The sequence below is a fragment of the Cebus imitator genome, unplaced genomic scaffold (assembly GCF_001604975.1).
Source record: "Cebus imitator isolate Cc_AM_T3 unplaced genomic scaffold, Cebus_imitator-1.0 Scaffold40, whole genome shotgun sequence".
NCBI classification, from domain to species: Eukaryota; Metazoa; Chordata; class Mammalia; order Primates; family Cebidae; genus Cebus; species Cebus imitator.
Window position 1 is genome coordinate 7646369 of NW_016107355.1, and position 19151 is coordinate 7665519.

Consider the following 19151-nt stretch of genomic DNA (forward strand, 5'->3'; position numbering starts at 1 on the left):
TGCTGTTTCTCCCATAGCCAGCATAAATACATCTCAGAATCAAGTGGTAGAAAACTACTGACTCTTCTTATATGTTTGCTCCCATTTTTGTGCATGTGTGCTTTGCTGAATTTGAAGTCTTAGTTTCCAAAACAGAAATATTTTTCACCAGAAGACACAGCAATATAATGAATCTGCAATCTGACCAATGGACATCAGGGAAAAAAGGCTTTAATATACTGGCTGGGGTGATTGATCCTCACTATCAAAAAAAAGTTATGTTGCTAACATGCTTGAGTATGGAAATGCGTTTGGAAGTCAGAAAATATCCTGGATACCTTTTAATACCTTCATAGTTCTTTGATAAAAATTGATAATAAACTATGGAAACCCAGTACAAGCAAGCTAGTTAATGGCCTTGACATTTCATGAAGTTTTGGGTTACTGGGTTACCCCCAGGGAAGAAACCATAACCAGCTTGAGGTGCTTGCTGAGGACAAAAGGAATAAGGAATTGTTAAGAAAGGGAACATTTCTAAATATCTGCTACTATCATGTATTTAGTTGCAGAAAGAAAAGCTGCATTTGTTATGATGTTCTTCTTTGAAAGGAGTATATTTTAATATATATGTATATATGTAAAATATAAAATACATATTTGTATATATATGTCCTATTATTGTGTATGTTCTCTATATAAAATATAAAATATTTGTGTATGTGTTAATTGTGTTTATATGGGTTAACACATATATATGATTTAATTAGGGTTACCTTAAAAGATATCAAAGAAAGATTGAGCATCAGCTGGGAGAGGAATGACCATCATCACTCAAAGATAAATAAAGTGACATATAAGACTTCGTCCTATATTAGGGTAAGAGCTGTTTTCAATTACAGGAGAAATTATTGAAATTATTATATGGATGGAGGCATAACTACGGATTTGCAAATTAAATGTGTCCTAAAGAGTAGTGTATAAGTGTTAACTTGTAAAGAAGAGAGCTGCAATGGGTTTGTACTTTGTCAAAGTAGCTAAGCTGGAACTACCTTTCCCAAAATTCACTTCTCTCTATGGTTTCATATTACTTTTGGCTGCAAGAAAAAAAATTAGGAGATTTAGAAGGCAGAAGTAAAGCAGCAGCTTAGTGTCTAGTGTTAGGCACTACTGGGTCAACTCCGCATTGGTGATGAGTTTGTTTGCTTCACCTTGATGTGATACAGCACTCAGGCTCTGTTTTGTAGCCTTTCCCAGATCTCCTTTGTCAATGGGGCTAAGCAAATTGTGAAAGGCACTGATTTCTTATTCATGTTACCTGTATCATCAACATCAAATGCAGTCAGAAAAAAAATGTGAATTTCTGTTTGCTTTCATGGGTTCTAGCTTTTCATCTTGAATTCCAGTTTTTTCTTCTGGGTTCCAGATTATCTCTGTGAGAACCACTTGTCATTGCTTTTTCCTGATTCGTGTTCAGCTGTTCTTATCAACTACGTAATCTATTAACAAATGGCAATATCAGGCCACTACCAGACTCATACACTTTCTCACCAGCTCCCCTTTGTTTTTCCTTCTTAATGACTATCCTTTGATCATCTGACTCTATGGATCTAACTTACCCAACAGTTATATAAGGTCAAATTATTATAAATTTCTTTTTTTAATAATACTTTAAGTTCTGGGGTACATGCTCAGATCATGTAGGTTTGTTACAAATGTATATATGTGCTATGTTGGTTTGCTGCACCCATCCCCCTTACATCATCCATATTAGGTATTTCTCCTAATGCTATCCTGCCCGAATCCCTCCATCCCCTGCTATCCCTCCCCTAGCCCCCACACCCACCAATAGGCCCTGATGTGTGATGTTCCTCTTCCTGTGTCCATGTGTTCTCATTGTTCAACACCTACTTATGAGTGAAAACATGTGGTGTTTGGTTTTCTCTTCTTGTGTCAGTTTTCTGAGCATGATGGTTTCCTGCTTCATCCAAGTCCCTGCAAACGACGTGAACTCATCCTTTTTTATGGCTGCATAGTATTCCATAATGTATATGGGCCACATTTTCTTTATCCATTCTAACGTTGATGGGCATTTGGGTTTGTTTCAAGCCTTTGCTGTTGTAAGCAGCGCCACAATAAACACATGTGTGCATGTGTCTTTATGATAGAATGTTTTATAGTCCTTTGGGTATATACCCAGTAATAAGATTTCTGGGTGAAATGGTATTTCTATTCCTAGATCCTTGAGGAATTGCCACACTGTCATCCACAATGGTTGAACTAATTTACACCTCCACCAATAGTGTAAAATGTTCCTATTTCTTCACTTCCTCTCCGGGCATCTGTTGTCTCCTGATTTTTTAATGATCACCATTCTAACTGGCATGATTATTATAAATTTCTTATTCCATAGCACTCTTATTTGTTCTGCTTCCAAATTTCACTTTCACATATCTACCTGTTTATCTCATGTAATACCTGTTGGGTAATTTACTCAATTCTTCCTTGAAATTTACTAATTCTACATTTTCTGGCAATGGGCTGTGAGAGCATCTGCTATTATACATTTACCCATTTTTATTTTAAATACATTTGTATTTCAAATATGATTTTTTAAATTCTGTTTTTTTTATTATATATATGTACGTATGGCATACAACATGATCTGATATACATATAAATAGTAAAAGAGTTACTGCAGTCAAGCAAATTAACATATCGCTCACCTCACAGTTACCTTTGCGTGTGTGTTAAAAGCACCAAAAATCTAATCTCAGCTAATTTCCAGTATACAAAAGAACATTATTAACAATAGTACTCATGCTATGCAATTAGATTTTTAGATTTATCTATCCTACATAACTGCAACTTTGTATTCTTTGGACATCTCATTACCACACTCCCCACTCCTGGTAACCACCATTCTACTCTGTTTCTGCATGTTCATTTTTTAAAGATTCCACATGTAAATGAGAATATGTAGCATTTTCTTTATGTATCTGGCTTATATCAATTAGCATAATGTCTTCCACGTTTGCCTCAGTCTGTTTTCTGCTGCTATAACAGAATACCACAGACTGGGTAATTTATAAAGAATACACCTTTATTTAGCTCATTGTTTTGGAGGCTGGGAATTCCAAGAGCATGGTGCCAGCTTCTGGTGGGGACCTCTATGCTGTGTTATCCTATGGCAGAAGAACAAGTCAGCACACAAGACAGAGAGAAAATTGGACCAAAGTCATTCTTTTTATGAGAAATGACTCTTGTAGTAACTAAACCAGTTATCATAACAGCATTAATTCATTCATGAGAGTGGAATCCTCATGACCTCATCAATTAATAAAGGCTCTGTGTCTCAATACCATTACAACAACAATTACACTTCAACATGAGTTTTGGAGGAGGTCATTCAAACCATTGGCATGGTATATCCTTCTTTTCACAAAAAGATCTCCATTTTTAACATAAAATTATATAATATATATATATATATATATATATATATATATATATATATATATATATAATTCATCCATTCATCCCTTGACAGTCATTCAGATTCCACATCTTGGTTATTGTGAATAATGCTGCAGTGAATGCCAGAGTACAGATATATCTACTCTGCTGCTGATTTTATTATTTTTTGGGGTATATACCAAGAAAGAGATTGCTGGGTTATATGGAAGCCCCAAGTTTTATTTTTTTGATAAACATTTACCCTGTTTCTCCTAATGGCTGTACTAAGTTACATTCCCACTAACAGTGTATAAGTTTCCTTATTCTTCATACCCTAGCCAAAATTTATCTCCTGGCTTTTTGATGATGGCCGCCCTAACAGGTTTGAGGTTATATCTCACAGTAGTTTTGATTTACATTTTCCTGATGATTATTGATATTGAGCACATTTTATCTATCTGTTAGCCATTTTTATGTCTTCTTTGGAGAGGTGTCTATTCAAGTCCTTTGCTCATTTTTTTCAGGTGATGTTTTTCTTTTTCTATTTACTTCTCTTCAGCTCTTCAATTGTGTGAGTTCCTTACACATTTTGGATATTAAACTATTGGTATTTTTTTTCACAGAGTAAGGAAAGCATTCTAAAATTCATATAGAGCCACAAATGACTCTGAGTAGCCAAAGAAATCTTGAAAAATAAAAACACAGCTGGAGGCATTATACTTCCTGATCTCAGATTTTATTACAAAACGATAGTAATCAAAATGGCATAATGTTGGCATAAAAACAGTTACATAGAGCAATGGGACAGAACAGAGAAACCAGAAATAACCTCAAGCATATATGGTCAGCTAGTTTTCAACAAGGATACAAAGAAGATACAATGGAGAAGGATAATCTCTTTAATAAACGATATTGAGAGGACTGGATCTCCACAGACAAAAGAATGAAATTGGACCTTTATCCTACATCACAAGATCAACTAAGTGGATTAAAGGCCTGGATGTAAGTCCTGAAATCATAAAACTAGAAGAAAACATAGAGGGAAATCTCCTTAAATATCATTGGCCATGGCAATGGTATTTTTGTATATTTTACCAAAAAATCAGGCAACAAAAGCAAAAATAAGCAAGTGAGACTACATCAAATTAACAGCAAAGTAAATATGGTAAAATAACAACAAACTAAAAAGGCATCTTACATATTGTGAGAAAATAATTTTTAGTTTAAGAAATTTTATTCCAAGTTGCCTTTTCTTACATTTTGTTTTATTGTTTTATCTGTAAATCTTTCCTTTCTTAGACTAATAATTTTAGATGTACCATTGTATAAATTTCATACCTTTTTTTTTTTTTTGAGAGAAGGCCTGATTCTGTCACATAGGTTGGAGTGCAATGGTGCAATCATAGCTCACCACAGATTTGAACTCTTAGGTTCAAGGAATTCTCCTGCCTCAGCTTCCCAAGTAGGTATGTGTCACCATAGCTTGCTAACTTTTTGTTTTTTAAATTTTTTTAGAGAAAGTGTTTCCCTATGTTGCCTGGGCTGATCTTGAACTCCTGACTTCAAACCATCTTCCTGCTTCAGCCTCTCAAAATGCTGGGATTACAGGTGTAAGCCACTGTACCCAGCCTGGATAATATATTTCTGATTGTTAATCAGGTTGTTAATCTGCTCTTTGCTGTGTCTATTGTCACTCCTTTGTTATAAATTCTTGTGAAATTTTAAATTTTGAAACATGAAGTCATCTTAGATCTTTTCCAGTGGCAATTGTGTGATGAGGTTCAGGATATGCTATTCCAAAATGTGGCACGTTGGCATATTGAAGATTTTAAGCTGAAGGAATTTGAGAAACAAAAGGCAGATGCAGAAGGGAGCCTTTGATTTTCCTTCTTTCTCCCTTCTCCCCTCGTGTGGGTCATAGGACCCTCATGTGGGTCATAGGACCCTCATGTAAGAGACTCCCTCCCTATACGTGGACGAAAGGAGCACCCAGTCTGTAAAGATGGAAAGATGCCAAGAGAGATCCAAATCCAAATGAGAAAGACTTGCTAAGTTTCCCCCAGTGTTTTGCGGTTAGCTCATGCCCTGTTTGTCCTACTGTATTTTTCCAGGACTTTCCACTCTTCATCAAACCTAGTATAAAAACATGCAGGTTTAACCATTTCTTTGGGCTTTCATTGTTTTATGAAGGCCCTTGTGTTACGTAAAACTTTTAAATTTGTATGCTTTTCTCTTGTTAACCTTTTGTAACAGAGACCTTCCTGATAATCAAAAAGAGTAGAAGAAAAAGATGTATTTTAGTACATAGTGTATATTGTCTAGCATCCTCACTAAATTTTTATTTACAGGTGTAGGAATTTAAATGCATGATTACTTTGTTCAAGCCTGGACTGTATAATTCAATAAGGAGAAGCAAGGTACTTTTAGATTTAGATATTATTAGTTAATTTTACTACAACGCCATATTAAATTAAGCTCTTACCATGAACAAAATTTAAGAATTTTAGCATTTTTGATATCTATACTTTTATATTTTAATGTATTTCATTTATTAGGCTTTAATAGTTAGAATGTGAGTCTCTTTTAACTTGAGCTTACTCTGTGTGTCTTGATAAATTATTTAATATTTCTGAGAAATTACCTTATAGGAATAACAATAAATTCAAATACAGAAAATGAATTGATTTGTGGCCTAAATCCTAACGAAGAAGTATGCGCCTGCATAATTACATTGAATGCAGAAGAGATTTCATTCACATAATAACTGTACAAAAAAATCATTATTTAAAATAAATTTATATATTAAGTGTTTAAAAAATTATTGACTACAGCAGTTACCATTTTCATTTTCATTTTCAGTAGTTGCAGTTTAATTTTCCATGGTTTCAGTTACTCAGTTGCGCATGTGGTCTGAACAAAATTACATAGCAAATTAAAAAAATAAACAATTTATGAATTTTAAACTGTGTGCTGGTCTGAGTGTCATGGTGAAATTACATCATCCAGCTCCATCCCACCAGGAAAGGGTATCATCCCCTTTGTCCAGCATATCCATGCTGCAGACGTTAGTCATTCAGTAGTTATAAGTTATCAGATCAACTTTCATAATATTACAGTGCTTGTGTTCAAGTAACACTTATTTTATTTAATAATGACCCTAAAGTACCAGAGTCGTGCTGCTGGCAATTTGGATACACCAAAGAGAAGCCACGAAGTACTGACTTTAAATAAAAATGTGAAAGTTGGTGACGTCATAGGGAAAGAAAAAAATTATATGCTGAGGTTTCTAAGATCTATCGTAAGGAAAAAAATCTATTCACGAAATTGTGAAGGAAAAGAAAGAAATTTCTACTAGTTTTGTTGTCACAACTAAAACTGCAAAAGTTACAAGGACAATGTGTAATGAGTGCTTAGTCAAGATGGAAAAGGTTATTAAATTTGTGGGTGGAAAAGATGAACAGAATGGTGTTCTAATTGCTGGTCATCATGTTGTTGGTACTATCTGTGGTTTTAAAAATCCACTGGAGTCTTGGAATGTTTACCCCAAAGATAAAGGGGGACTACTGTACTTAATATGTGTCAAGAAGTGTGCTAGATACTGGGAATTCACTGGTGAAGAAAATCTGACATATTTTCTACCTGTATGACTCGCACACTAGTGGAAACGATGATTACTAATGATATAACAGAAAACAATATGAAATTACAACTCAGTCATAAATTCAAAAATGGAGTAAATACAACAACTCTAAGAGTAGATGGAAGAGAAATACAGCCTAATCTCTAGAGTCAAGAAGTGCTTCCCTGAGGAGGTGCTGCTGGAGGAGATATTCTAAAAAGTTAACTAGGAGAAAATGAAAGGCAATTGGGGCGGTGGTAAATGTTTGGAAGATGGAACAACAGGAACTGATACATCTTTAATTTCAGGGAGCTGAGAAAAGGGCAACACACCCAAAGCTTGCTGAGTATAAGGGGACCGTGATACATGATGAGGTTTGGGAATAGGTGGGACACGTACCATGCAGGCTTTTGAGGTCGTAATGAGAGATTCGGCTTTTCATTCAGGAGTCATTGAAAATTTCACAAGTGCACATAAGCAAGAGAGTTTTCAAGAAAGGCTGTTATTCGAAAATGACTATTCTTTTCACCTGTGGTGGCTAAACTATTGTTAATCTCATCTTAAATATTTTTATCTCAGGTATTGCATTTTTCATCTTTAGGTGTTCAATTGCATTTAAAAAATATCTTTCATGTATTTCTATAAAATGCATATTTCGACCAGGCATGGTGTCTCATGCTGGTAATCCCAGCACTTTGGGAAGCTGAGGCAGGTGGATCACCAGGTCAGAAGTTCGAGACCAGCCTGGCCAAGATGGTGAAACCCTAACTCTACTAAAAATACAAAATGATTTATATAAGTGCTGTGGCAGGTGTCTGTAATCCCAGCTACTCGGGAGGCTGAGGCAGGAGAATCCCCTGAATTCAGGAGGTGAAGGTTGCAGTGAGCCAAGATGGCGAACTACACTCTAGCCTGGGTGACAGAGCAGATGCTGTCTCAAAATAAATAAAAGTAAAAATTAAAAATTAAATGCATATTTTTCTTGTTCCTCCTTAATAATATGTAATATGTCCTTAATAGTTTTTTTTTAAGCATTCCTGTCTTCTAAACCTACATGTGTCTAGATCTATATGTGTCATTTCTGAGACTTTTTTCAATGATTGATTTTTTTTCTCATTAGAGACCTTTTTTTTTTAACCTTCCCTGCAATTTTTAAATGAATGCTGTACATTGTCGATTTTGCTTTGTTGAGTGCTTGAATTTTTGTATTTCTTTATACGTTTGATTTCTTTTCTGAGACATACTTAAGTCACTTAGAAGTAATTTGATGATCTTTTTAAGGCTGAGTTTAAATTTTTTAAGCAAAATTCAGAACAATATTTCAGTCTAAGGTTAATTTGGTCCCACTACTAAGACAATACGCTTCTGAGGACTCTAATTTGATGCCTCATGTATTAGGAGGTTTTTCCACTCTGGCATATCTGAACAGGAACCAATCCCAGTCTTCTATGAATTTTAGAGTTTATTACTCTCTGTCATTTCTGGTGGTCTTTTCCTGAGCTTGTATAGTTTCCTTACTGGAAGCTCTTTCCAGATAGTAAGCATGGGCAATTATAAGGCTCACCTTATTTGTTTTGCTTTCCATCCAGGATCACTGTCCTGGCCTGCCTGTAATCCAATATTTAAAAAGTAATGTTTCATATATTTGTTTATTTCCCTTAGCTGTTTAGAGTGGGCTAACGTTTCGGTAGGAAGGTGAATTAAATGTCTGTTAATGCATTAACGCGTGAAAAGAAATGGCAAACAGATTTCAGATATTAAATCTTGCTATTGTGTGTACATATGCTATTTTTAAATGTTTGTTTTCCACCTCCTCTAATAGAATGTAATCTCTATGAAGGCAGAGATTTTTGTATGGTTTTCTTATGGCCTTGTACCCAGACACTGTAATAGAGTCTAGCACATAGTAGGTACTCAGAGAGTAAAACTGAATCTATTTTGCATGTGGGTCTCAGATATATAAGTGTGTGTGTGTGTGTGTGTGTGTGTGTGTGTGTGTGTGTGTATAAAAGAATGTATGTAAGAATATATATTTTAAATAAATGTGTGTATACACACGCACACATATTTGTTTTATAGTCAAAATTTTTAACTTTCTGCTGAATAACATATCAACTGATTTTATCTTCTCAAATTTATTATTCACCAAAAACACAGCAAAATCAATATATGAATTATCAGAAATTGGGAGATTAATTTCCAAGTATTATCTTCAATAACTTTCACTTGAATATTTTTATTCTTTTTCAATATTTCTCAAAAAATTTTAAAAATTTAGCCTATGAAGTCACAAAGTCACAAATGTATCAAATTAGTTTTTCTCAAGAACTGGTAATACCTTTTCCTACTAGTTGAGGAGCAGGAATTGCTATTGTCGTTCATTTTCTGTTCCTAGTTTCATCGCAGTGGCTAAAATTACCTGGTCTAAATATGTCTCAATCTGATGTTATTGCTATACTTCAATGGAAAAATAAGCAAACAAAGAAACAAGCTAAATAAATAAAATGAAATGAGAAGAGAAATTTCTTTATTCATTATTATTCTAGAAAACTGTGAAATGAGAAAACCTATTTTTTACTGCTGATCAGAATATTGCTGTGAACTAGAAGATTTAAAAATTTTAAGAATGCCTTCTATTACATGAGTTGTGGAGAGAAAATAATACAACCAAACTAAATCTCTTCAGGAAGTAATGTGTCATTTACTAGGGAAACCAGACTGGTAAAGAATTTCTGATGAGTAATGTATTTTTAAATATATGTTCATTTTTATTTTTATTTTTTTGAGACAGATTCTCTTGCCCTGTTGCCCAGGCTGCTGGCATGCAGTGGTGAGATCATGACTCACCACAGCCTCAACCTCCTGGGCTTTAAGCGATCCTCCCAACTCAGCCTCTCAAGTAGCTTAAATGAGTGTATGTTCATATATATATTTACATATATATATGGTAATTGAATTACATTCTCTGACATTGCACTGAGTATATTCTTATTAATATGTGTTGAATTACAAGTAAAATATGACCAAATTTGATACCAGACAATGGAAACTTTGACATGATTTTCATACGCATCATTTCTGATACAGATGAAATAAAATTCCTATTATTCTTTCTGGAAATTTTGAAAAATGATTATTTATAAAACTTTGAAAGAGCGTTATTTGTCCTCCTGAGAATAGTGCAGAAACTACCTTTCCTATTTCATAGTTATTCTTTTCTAGTCTTACTGTGCTTACAGAGCCTAACTCTAAGAAATAAAATGAGTAATTCTTAATTATCATAGATGCATCCAAGTTTCAGGAAAGTCAATAAACATCTTATTCATCGCGAAGATAGATGATTTGTTCATGGTCATGAAGTTAAGGGCAGTATAAAATATTTATTAAGTATTGTAAGTTTTTGTTTGCTTAAAAAATATGTATGTTCCCTTGAATTGAGAAATATTCTCCATTGGGCTTAAAAACATGTAAAATGGAAAATATTGAAAATACAAACATTAACATTGACATCCTGTCATTGAGTTTGGGCTCAATATCAATTTATTTAGATACTTTCTAAGTACTTATATGTTTTTCTATGGTAAACTGCTTGATTTTGTTCTTTGGTCAATTAGGATTTTTTTTTTTGTAAGTACAAGTAACTATGGTGTCAGAATTCGTTGATGTCTTTTTGAAATTAAATTTCAACTTTTTGAGTAAGATATTATGTTATATAGACGCTACTGTGTTTTATTGCAAGAATATTATATACATTCTTAAAATCATAACTAAGAGTTTTCATTAAATATTGCAGTATGAAATAAAGCATAAATGATGTTTTAACCTATATGACAAGCTCTTTTGGATGATAATATGGTTTGGATCCATGTCTCCACTCAAATCTCATGTTGAATTGTAATCCCTAATACTGGAAGTGGGGGTGGTGAGAGGTGAGTGGGTCATGGGGGCAGATTTCCTGCTAGGTGCAGCTCTAGTGATAGTGAGTGCTAGATAAATCTGGTTGTTGAAAAGTGTGTGGTGCCTCTCCATTCTCTCTTCCTCCTACTCCAGCCATGTAAGACGTACCTGCTTCCCTCTCATCTTCTACCATTTTTGTGTTTCCCGAGGCTGCTTCAGAAGCCAAGCAGATGCCAGCATTGTATTTCCAGGACAGCCTGCGGAGCTGTGAACAAATCAAACAGCTTTTATTTACAAATCACCCTGTCTCAGGTATTCTTTACAGTAGTGTGAGAACTGACTAAGTATATTTTTTAGTAATAATTTTAAACCACGCATAACAAATTAAAGCATTCTTCTAAGAAACATGTTTTTAAATTAGTGAACCCATCCAAAACACACAGTTCTTTTGGCCTCAGAGTATGCATTAATCAAGCTTCAATTCTTGTAACTTTTCAACTTATGACATAATTTTCCAGATTAAAATGTTTTTAAAACCCATAGGCCTTTTTCTTAAAAAAAGTAAACAATTTCAGGATACAGAATAACATACAAATTAATGTATTCTACATCAAGTTTTATTAAATCTTAATTTCAGATTTCATGTGTATATATTCATAAACCCTACCTAGAATTTTTTGAGATTTTTAGGTTTATTTTTTATTTTATTTATTTATTTATTTATTCTGAAACAGAGTCTCACTCTGTTTCACAGGTGCCCAGGCTGGAGTGCAGTGACATAATCTTGGTTCACTAAAACATTTGTCTTCTGAGTTCAAGCAATTCTTCTGCCTCAGTCTCCTGAGTAGCTGCTATTACAGGCACCACATCTGGCTAATTTTTCTATTTTTAGTAGAGATGGGGTTTCACCATGTTGGCCAGGCTGGCCTTAAAATTGTGGTCTCAAGTGATCCACCTGCCTTGGCCTCCAAAAGTACGGAGATTACAAGCAGGAGCTACTGCACCTGCCTGAGATTTTTAGGCTTTAAATGACTTTTTAATTTTTGTTTTGTTTTGTTATTATTTTCATTTTTAAGAAATTGAGTGGTTAGCTTTAAGTGTTCAATATGATAAACTTTTATATAGATATGCAGCTGTGCCATCATCTATTTGACAAAGGTATAGAAAATTTCCAAAATTACCTCACAAATTTGACTTGCGTGTATTTTCCATCAATACTTCCATCAACCTCCAGGAGTAACCAATATATTGATTATCTCTATAGATAATTTTCCACTGTTCTTGAATTTCATATAGCTGTAATCATACAACATATGCCAGTCTATGTCTAGCTTCTTCCACTCAACATTCTGCTAAGATTCATCCATATCATTGCATATAACTGTCATCTTTTCCTTTTTTATTGATGTGGTAGCTTAGGAGCCAGGCAATAACTTACACTGTATTTGTAAGCAGATTTTTGTGCTCCTCTTTATATGGCCCTCTCATGTTCAGGACTTTGCCCCTCATTTTTCAGCTACTTTCGTCTTCCCACGTCTCTGGCCTTGGTCTTTCCTGCCAATAGGACCACAGCATTCTTGGGTTCTCAGCTTCTGCAGGAAAAACTTGGAAATGGCCTCACGAAAAGGACAGGGCTTATGTGAATGTCACTTCCTGTACTTCTCTTCTTTTAAGAATAGTAGACCCTTAGTTACCTCTTACATCTTCCACTTCCTTCAGACAATTTTCTTCTATTTGTTACTGTTCAAATAATTGTTTTTGACAAAAGTTATTTTGATACCAGCCCTTCTATTATCCCTGAATTATGGAAGGCTCTGTCTGTGTAGATGTTTTAAATTGCGGTGTGGTTAATTTTTTTTATCTTTTTCTTTCAGATGATTTGTGTCTTCTTAAAAAATACAATCTAACTGTGAACTCATAAACATATTTAAATATTTTATTCTCGTATAATTTTTTTAAGATTGTGCATTTTTGTTTAAATCTATGATTAAGCTGGATCCAATTCTTGTATGTATTTTCTATTTGGATGTAATTTTTTTCTTATATAGATAAACAGTTGCTTGAGCAAATGATTTATTAAATAGTGGATAGGCTATACAATTCCGCTTAAATATGCATCAGAAGCATTATGTATTTAATAGAGTAAGGATTTTTAAATATGCATTTAGATTACATTTATTGTGATGCTTTTGCAAGGCACTGTGATGAGTACAGCAGAGACTATAACTGCATTTTTGGGGCTGAATTCTGTTAATTTAGAATGTTTAAATTCTAAAGCAATGCACTATGACTGAGGAATCACTTTGGCTGTATTTGCATGATGCCAGCTTTTTATGGGTCAGGGTTCTTCAGGGAGACAGAACCAATAGGATAATAGGATATGTGTGTGTGTGCTTGTATATATATGTGTGTGTACTTATAGGTGTAGTATCCCTTATTTAAATTCTTAGGACTAGAAGTGTTTTGAATTTAAGATTCAGTATTTTTATTTAGAAATATTTGCATATGCATAATGAGATACATGTATATGCAAATATCTTAGAATGAGACCCAAGTCCAAACAGAAAACTTATTTTATGAATTATATATAGTTATACATATGTGCAGAAGGAAATTTTACACAGCATTTTAAACAATTTTGTGTATAATATAAAGTTTATGTACACTGAACCATCAGAAAGCAAAGATGCCACAATTTCAGCCACCCATGTGGACAATCTGTGATTGTTTGGCATCACTGTTATTCCTGACTCTGAGTTAATAAGTTACTAGTAACTATTTTCTTACACTTAAATTTAACAGTAAAAAATATAACATAACTCTAATAAAATTAAAAACAATGTGTTCAGCATAACTAAGCAGCGCAGTAGCATCACTAGATACTTGTATCAGTTATTAAACAACAGAACAACAGACAAGGTCAGCTTTTAGTTTGCATCCACCATGCTGTGTTTTGGTGAAAAGGTGAATGTAAATTTTTAGGTGAGAAGAAACATGAGAAGCAGTTGAGAGACCAGAAAGTGGATCCTCTAGGGATGAGTAGGCATTCTGCTAGATGGCTTTTAAAAATGTTTCCTCCAGAGTCATCTGCCTAAAGAACAGCAATTTTTTTTTGTCTCAAAAGTCTCTTTGATTTTATAAACTGCATTGGTTTCTTGTTATCTTATGAATGCACACTGCTCTAGGACTTCAGTAAGCCCATTACACATTTTCACTGTGTTGGAGTGGAATGGAAATGATGGTGAGTGGTGCCACTTCAACTTCTACTCCTTGATTCCTGGACCCGTGAATCCTGGCTATGGGAGAAATAGCACCGTATATTGGACACAGATTCAGAGCATCCACAGCTTTCTGGAGAACTTTGCCCCAACCCCGCAAAATATCATTACCTCAGACTCATCCTGTGGTAATTTCCGCAGTTTCAGAATACATAGTTGCTATAGACATACTTAGCAGCTGCAGAACCCCCACGTTGGCTCCCTGATTGGCAGGGTGAATGATATTACGGTAGGAAAGGCCAAATGGAAGCCATTGGAGCTGCCTCTACCTAGAAAAATAGTAAACAAAAAAATATTGCATCCCTGGAGGGATTGTGGAGATTAGCACCACCATCAAGGACTTGAAAGACGCAGGGATGGTGATTCCCACCACATCACTGTTCAATTCTCCCACTTGTCCTGTGCAGAAGACAGATGGATCTTGGAGAATGACAGTGGATTATCATAAACTTAACCAAGTGGTGACTCCAATTACAGCTGCTATAGATGTGGTTTCATTGCCTGAGCAAATTAACACATCTCCTGGTACCTGGGATGCAGTCATCAACTTGGCAAATGCCTTTTTCTCCATTCCTGTCCCTAAAGCCCACCAGAAGCAATTTGCCTTCAGCTGGCAAGGCCAGCAATATACCTTTACTGTCCTACCTCAGGGCTAGTCAACTCTCCAGCTTTGTGTCATAATCTTATTTGGAGAGAGCTTGATGGCTTTTTGGTTCCACAAGGTATCACACTGGTCCATTACATTGATGACATTATACTGAATAAATCCAGTGAGCAAGAAGTAGCAAACATGCTTGACTATAAGGTGAAACATTTGTGTGCCAGAGGACAGGAAATAATCAACTAAAATGCAGAGACCTTCTACCTTAGTAAAATTTCTAGGAGACCAGTGGTGTAGCGCCTGTTGAGATAGTCCTTACATCTTGCCAGGCTTCACACCAAGGATAAGTCATAGATAAAGTAAAGGGTAGGTGGCTGCATTTGGTCCCTTCTAAAACCAAGAAAGAGGCACAATGCCTAGTGGACCTAGATGACCTATTTGGATTTGAAGGCAACACATTCCTCATTTGGGTGTGTTATTCTGGTTGATATATTGAGTGACCTGAAAGGCTGCCAGTTTTGAGTGTGGACAGAACAGGAGAAGGCTCTGTCATGATTATTTCCTTCTTCTTTTGTCCAGGCTGCTGTGCAAGCTGCTCTGCCTCTTGGGCCATGTGACCCAGCAGATCCAATGGTGTTTGAGGTGTCAGTGGCAGAGAGGGGTGCTGTTTGGAGCCTTTGGCAGCCCCCATAGGTGAATCACAGCAAAGGCTTTTACAATTTTGGAGCAAGACCCTGCCATCTTTGGCAGATAACTACTCTCCTTTTGAGAGACAGCTCTTTGCCTGCTACTGGGCTTTGGGGGAAACTGAACATTTGACCATGGGTCATCAAGTCACCATGTGACCTGAACTGCCTATCATGACCTGGGTGCTTACTGACCCATCCAGCCATAAAGTGGGTTGTGCAAAGAAACATTCCATCATCAAATGGAAGTGGCATATACGTGACTGGGTTTGAGTGGGTCCTGAAGTACATAAGGCACAAGTAAGTTATGCTCAAATGCCCGTGATCTCCACTCCTGCCACCCTTCCTTTTCTCCCCCAGCCCACACTAATGGCTTCATGGGAAATCCCCTATGATCTGGTGACAGAGGAAGTGGTGACTAGGGGCTGGTTCACAGATAGTTCTGCATGATATGCAGGCACCCTCTGAAAGTGGACAGCTGTAGCACTACAGCCCCTTTCTAGAGCATCCCTGAAGGACAGTGGTGAAGGGAAATCTTCCCAGTGGGCTGAACTTCCAGCAATGCACCTGGTTGTACACTTTGCATGGAAAGAGAAATGGCCGTTTGATTATACACTGATTCATGGGCTGTAGCAAATAGTTTGGCTGGATGGTCAGGGACATGGAAGAAGGATAATTGGAAAATTTGTGACAAAAAAAATTTGGCGAAGAGGTAGGTGGATGGACTTCTTGGAGTGGTCCAAGAAGATGTCTGTATCCCATTTGAGTACTTGCCCATGGGTGACCTCAGAAGAGGAGGATTTTAATAATCACGTGGTTAGGATGACCCATTCTGTGGACACCACTCAGCCTCTTTCCCCAGCCACCCTGTCATCACCCAATGGGTCCATGGACAAAGTGGCCATGGTGACAGGGATGGAGGTTACACATGGGCTCAGCAACATAAACTTCCACTCACTAATGCTGACCTGGGTATGGAGACTGCTGAGTGCTCAATTTGCCAGCAGTGGAGACCAACACTGAGCCCTCGATACAGCACCATTCCTTGAGGTGTTCGGCCAGCTACGTGGCAGCAGGTTGAATATGAAGCCTATTCCATCATGGAAAGGGCAAAGTCTTGTCCTCACTGGAATAGACAAATACTCTGGATATGCATTTGCCTCTCCTGCACACAGTGCTCTGCCAAGACTACCATCCGTGGACTCACACAATGCCTTATCCACCGTCTTGGTATTCCACAAAGCATTGGCTCTGACCAAGACACTCACTTTACGGCCAAAGAAGTGCAGCAGTGGGTTCATGCTCATGGAATTCACTAGTCGTATCGTGTTCTCCAACATCCTGAAGCAGCTGGATGGATAGAATGGCGGAATGGCATCTTGAAGTCACAATTACAATGCCAACTAGGTGATGATAGTTTGCAGGGCTGCGGCAAAGTTCTCCAGAAGGTTGTGAATCAGTGTCCAATATATGGTACAGGTCTCCCATAGCCAGGATTCATGGTTTCAGGAATCAAGGGGTGGAAGTGCAAGTGGCACCACTCACCATCACTTCTAGTGATTCACTAGAAAATTTTTTTGCTTCCAGTTTCTGTGACATTACGTTTTGCTGGCCTAGAGGTCTTAGTTCCAGAGGGAGGCATGCTGCCACCAGGAGACACAACAATTCCATTAAACTGAAAGTTAAGATTGCTACCTGGACACTTAGAGCTGCTCCTACCTTTAAGTCAACAGGCTAAGAAGAGAGTTACAGTGTTGATTGTGGTGACTGATCCAGACTATGAAGATCAAATCAGTTTACTGCTCCACCACAGAGGTAAGGAATAATATAGTATGCATGGAATACGGGGGATCCATTAGGGCATCTCTTAGTATTACGATGCCCAGTGATTGAAGTCAATGGGAAACTACAACAGCCCAATCCAGGAGGGACTACAAATGACCCAGACCCTTCAGGAATAAAAGTTTGGGTCACTCCACCAGGAAAAAAATCATGACCTGCTGAGGTGCTTTCTGAAGGCAAAGGTAATACAGAATGGGCGGTAGAAGTTTGTTATCGATACCAGCTACTACCACATGATGAGTTGCAGAAATGAAGACTGTAGTTGTCATGAGTATTTCCTTCTTCTTTCGTTAAAAACAAGTTTGTGTATGTATACATGTGTGCTAAGAAAATATCTTCATTTTTACTTCCCTATTCCTTTATCATGTGATGTAAGATTTGTTGACTTCATATCAGCATTTAAGTATTATTAACTTTATGTAATAACATTTGGGTTGGGGATTGGTGTGTTTTCAGTTGTGTAAAGGATAAATGTATTTTTTTAGGTGTAATTATGACCTTATTACTGTCTTTGTTTGAAGATTATATATGATTTCAGGAGATGTGTATGGGTTCAAGTTGATAAAAGGTGAATTTGTGATGGTTGATACTGTCAGCTTGATTGGATTGAGGATGCAAAGTATTGATCCTGGGTGTGTCTGTGAGAGTGTTGCCAAAGGAGATTAATATTTGAATCAGTGGGCTTGGAAAGCCAGACCCACCCTTAATCTTGGTGGGCACCATCTAATCAGCTGTCAACATGGCCAGAACATAAAGCAGCCAGAAAACAACATGAGAAGGCTAGAATGGCTTAGCCTTCCAGCCTACATCTTTCTCTCATGCTCGATATATATATATCATTTATATCCTATTACTTCTGTCCCTCTAGAGGACCCTAACTAATAAAGTAGGCTATTGGCACTTTTTTTCTGCAGTGTTAGCGGTATCATCTTCATTGTCACTGTTACCATGATCACCTTGATTCAGAACCATTTCAGCTATTTCACTATCGGTCAATGAAGGAACAACTGGAGCCTCATTATCAATGTTAAAAACTTCTTTGATATCCACTTTTCAGGTTACTGATAGACCCTGAAGGTGTGGCTTTTGCACATGTAAAGAGGTCAAATCTATTTTTTTCTCACTTGGCCTATGGAATCCTTCAAAGCCACCGCTTTGTTCATTATCACCATTGAACATAGTCACAGGCCAGAAGTTGTGCCAGGCATGCGTCACTTGTCTTTAGTCACAGTGTTCCAAGCATGGGCAAGGACATATATGGCATCCTACATGCTAAACTTATTTTGAAAACCTCACATATCCATGCCTGCTGCTAGCATGCTGTTCAAGAAAGTTACTCTTTATTGATCTCAGGATATGCTGATTACATGGCTGAATTAATTAAGTCACAACTAGGGGAAAGTATGTGGCATAAACACTATTTTTTTTTAAAAAATCTATGGGTACATGGTAGGTGTATATATTTATGGGGTACAGGAAATATTTTGATATAGGCATACAATGTATAATAATCACATCAGAGTAAATCAGGTACCCATTATCTCCAGCATTTATTATTCCTTTATATTACAAGCAATCTAATTGTACTCTTAGTTATTTTTAAATGTGGAATGAATTATTGTTGACTGTAGTCACCCTGTTATGTATGAAATGGTAGATCTTAGTCACCCTCTCTAACTATATTTTTGTACCTATTAGCCATTCCCACACTCTGTAGCCCCCACTACTCTTCCTAGCCTCTGGTAAACATCCTCTATTCTCTATCTCCACAAATTCAATTGTTTTAATTTTTAGAT